Below are 4,648 nucleotides of genomic sequence, written 5' to 3'. Positions count from 1 at the left end.
AACTTCAGTGCTTCGCCGTGTGACCGCCATTCATAAAACCTAATGCCATTTTGTCTCCTGAACGCAGGCAGCGGCAACTGGTTGTCGAACGCCTGGAATTATTTTCGGCTTCTCGTCTCTGCGTACCCGGGCAAAGATGGTATCACTGCCCGTCTCCCTTCCTGACCAACTAGATGAATGGCATTAGGGAGATAGGATCTTCCGAACAGGGGGAGCATTCGCTCCCTAACAGCCAGGGGGAGCATTCATCAGTGTTCGTATGAGAACCCCCGAAAGATGACCAGTCGTTGCCTTGTTTTCTTTGGAACTATTTTGAGGCATCACCTGGTGGCGGACCAGTCAAAACTTCATTTGAATGGCGTCCCCGAGTCACCAAAGGGATCTGAGCGATATTTCAACAAAGTGGGCGCTCAGATGCAAGCTATTCAGTGACTTTCGTGGGGTTCCTATGTTAGTAAAATTTATTTTTATAATGTTTTATAATATTGTATTTGTTTCCTGTATCTGAGAAATAATTGAGTTATAGTTTTCTTACATAGAAACATAGAAACATAGAATGTGACGGCAGATAAGAATCATTCGGCCCATCTAGTCTGCCCAGTTTTCTAAATACTTTCATTAGTCCCTGGCTTTATCTTATAGTTAGGATAGCCTTATGCCTATCCCACGCATGCTTAAACTCCTTTACTGTGTTAACCTCTACCACTTCAGCTGGAAGGCTATTCCATGCATCCACTACCCTCTCAGTAAAGTAATACTTCCTGATATTATTTTTAAACCTTTGTCCCTCTAATTTAAGACTATGTCCTCTTGTTGTGGTAGTTTTTCTTCTTTTAAATATAGTCTCCTCCTTTACTGTGTTGATTCCCTTTATGTATTTAAATGTTTCTATCATATCCCCCCTGTCTCGTCTTTCCTCCATGCTATACATGTTAAGATCCTTTAACCTTTCCTGGTAAGTTTTATCCTGCAATCCATGAACCAGTTTAGTAGCCCTTCTTTGAACTCTCTCTAAGGTATCAATATCCTTCTGAAGATAGGGTCTCCAGTACTGTGTACAGTACTCCAAGTGAGGTCTCACCAGTGTTCTGTACAATGGCATGAGCACTTCCCTCTTTCTACTGCTAATACCTCTCCCTATACAACCAAGCATTCTGCTAGCATTTCCTGCTGCTCTATTACATTGTCTGCCTACCTTTAAGTCATCAGAAATAATCACCCCTAAATCCCTTTCCTCAGATGTTGAGGTTAGGACTCTATCAAATATTCTGTACTCTGCCCTTGGGTTTTTACTTCCAAGATGCATTATCTTGCACTTATCCACATTAAATGTCAGTTGCCACAACTCTGACCATTTTTCTAGTTTACCTAAATAATTTTCCATTTGGCTTATCCCTCCTGGAACATCAACCCTGTTACATATCTTAGTATCATCCGCAAAAAGACACACCTTACCATCAAGACCTTCTGCAATATCACTAATAAAAATATTAAAGAGAATGGGTCCAAGTACAGATCCCTGAGGTACCCCACTGGTGACAAGCCCAAGCTTCGAATATACTCCATTGACTACAACCCTCTGTTGCCTGTCACTCAGCCACTGCCTTACCCATTCAACAATATTGGAATCCAAACTCAAAGATTGTAGTTTGTTGATAAGCCTTCTATGTGCAACAGTGTCAAAAGCCTTACTGAAATCGAGGTAGGCAATGTCTATTGCACCACCCTGATCTATAATTTTAGTTACCCAATCAAAAAAATCAATAAGATTAGTTTGGCATGATCTCCCTGAAGTAAACCCATGTTGTCTCTGATCTTGAAATCCATGTGTTTTTAGATGTTCAACAATCCTATCCTTTAACATGGTTTCCATCACTTTCCCCACTACTGAAGTTAGGCTTACTGGCCTATAGTTGCCCGACTCCTCCCTATTACCTTTCTTGTGAATGGGCACAACATTCGCTAACTTCCAATCTTCTGGGACTACTCCTGTTATCAATGATTGGTTAAATAAATCTGTTAATGGTTTTGCTAGTACACCACTAAGCTCTTTTAATAGCTTTGGGTGTATTCCATCAGGTCCCATTGACTTATTTGTCTTTACTTTTGACAGTTGAAATAGAACCTCTTCCTCTGTAAACTCACGTGTAATAAATGACTAATTTATCCTTTTTCTTAACTGAGGTCCCTTTCCTTCATTTTCATCTGTAAATACCGAACAAAAATATTCATTGAGGCAGTCAGCTAGACCTTTATCCTCATCTACATACCTTCCTTCTTTTGTCTTTAATCTAACTAATCCTTGTTTTACTTTTCTTTTCTCATTTATGTATCTAAAAAAGGTTTTGTCCCCCTTTTTTACTGACGGCGCTATTTTCTCTTCTGTGTGTGATTTGGAAGCTCTTATAACTTGCTTAGCCTCTTTCTGCCTAATCTTATAGGTCATTCTGTCTTCCTCACTCTGGGTTTTTTTATAATTACTAAATGCTAACTTTTTGTTTTTTACTATTTTGGCTACATCTGTGGAGTACCACAGTGGTTTCTTGAATTTTTTGCTTTTACTGACAAGCCTAATGCAATTTTCTGTTGCCTTCAGTAGTGCAACTTTTAAATAATCCCATTTCTTTTGGACTCCATTTAAATTGCTCCAGTCTGATAATGACTCCTTTACACATATTCTAATTTTGGAAAAGTCTGTTTTTCTAAAGTCTAAAACTTTTGTTTTTGTGTGGTGTGACTCAGTCACTGTTCTTATATTAAACCACACTGACTGATGATCACTGGATCCTAAACTTTCACCTACAGTAATATCTGATACCAAATCTCCATTTGTTAACACTAAATCTAGTATGGCCTCTTTACGAGTTGGCTCCTCAACGACTTGTTTTAGAGACAATCCCAGTAGGGAGTTTAGAATATGTGTGCTCCTGGCACAAGTAGCTATTTTTGTTTTCCAATTTATATCAGGAAGATTAAAGTCACCCATGATGATAACTTCCCCCTTCATTGTCATTTTAGCTATTTCTTCAACTAGTAGATTATCTAACTCTTCAATTTGTCCTGGGGGCCTATAAATCACACCTACACGAGTTACTGTGTGATTACCAAATTCTAACGTAACCCAAACTGACTCTATGTTCGCCTCACTAACCTTTATTAGGCTAGATTTTATGCTATTCTTTACATACAGGGCCACCCCTCCCCCTTTCTTGCCTTCCCTGTCTTTTCTATATAAAGAGTGGTATTGCTATGTCCCAGTCATTTTTCTCATTATACCATGTCTCAGTAACAGCGACTAAATCTACACTATCAGTTGCCATTATTGCCACAAGTTCATGGATCTTATTCCCTAAACTGCGAGCATTTGTAGACATGACTCTAAGCTTATCATTTTTTAACACACTTGCTACAGGCACCTTCTGTCCTTGTTTTGGGGGACAATTGGATTGATGTTTTATCACCCTTTTGCCCCCCCCCTCCTAGTTTAAATACATCCTAGCAAAACCTCTGAACTGCTCACTGAGAACATTTGTTCCCTTTTGAGAAAGATGCAAACCATCTTTTTTGTACAGTTTATTTCCATTCCAAACAGAGCTACCATGAGCAATAAAGCCAAATCCTTGCTCCCGACACCATTCACCAAGCCACAAGTTAAAGTCCCTAATACGCATCCGCCTGTCATTCTGAGTGTTATGCACAGGCAGAACTTCAGAGAATGACAATGTGGAAGCAACCTGCCGTATATCATTGGCAAAAACACTAAAAACTTCCTTAACCTCTGAAACCTCATTGCAAGCCAAGTCATTTGTCCCTAAATGGACAAGTACATCCAATTCCCCTTCCTGCTTTGCTTGCTTAACAATATTACCGATACGTCTCCTGTCTCTGTGAGCAGTAGCTCCGGGAAGACACCTCACAAGACCACCATTGTCCATCTCCACACCTCTTATGATGGAATCCCCCACCAACAACTGCTTTCTATTAGGCCTCACCATAGTCTTCAAGCCTCTCTGCACAACACCACTAGCCTCAATGCCTCTCTTCACAACACCACTAGCCTCTTACTTAATTATCTCTCAGAAATAGAGATTCCTGGGAGGAAAACCCTTGAATTCTTTATGTGGAGACCCCATGCTAGGGGTCAGTGCATAAAAGCTGTGTGTGGCCAGAATAAAATGAGTTGTACTCCCAGAACTGTGTGTCGTCCAGTTGCTGGGGAGGAGGTCGGCTATTCTCTTGGCTGTTTCTTGTTCCTGAGTTCCTGATTATAGCAGAGGGAGAGTCCTGGTCAGGGCTAAGGCTCTGCTACACCCAGTAATTAAAATAACACCCATTATGGCATACCAGTTGCAAAAGTAGAAAACCCAAGTTATTCAAAATGGGGTATGTCCCTTTTTTTTTTAGTAGCCATTTAGTAACCATCCCTGGACAAAGTTAGCATTTATATATGTTGTTTTGGATTTTTCTCACAATAACTGAACGATAATATCATCGTCATGATACGTTTTACTGTTTTGACACACTCATATTTGTGTTCAGCATAGTCTCCCGAGTAAAACAATACCCCCATGTACAGATTTGATGGTATATTGTAAAGTTACAGGGTTAAATATGGAGCTTGCAAATTCAATGATCTGGACTTTCTTCC

The sequence above is a fragment of the Pelobates fuscus genome, chromosome 2, assembly GCF_036172605.1.
Source record: "Pelobates fuscus isolate aPelFus1 chromosome 2, aPelFus1.pri, whole genome shotgun sequence".
NCBI classification, from domain to species: Eukaryota; Metazoa; Chordata; class Amphibia; order Anura; family Pelobatidae; genus Pelobates; species Pelobates fuscus.
This window is presented reverse-complemented; position numbering follows the sequence as displayed.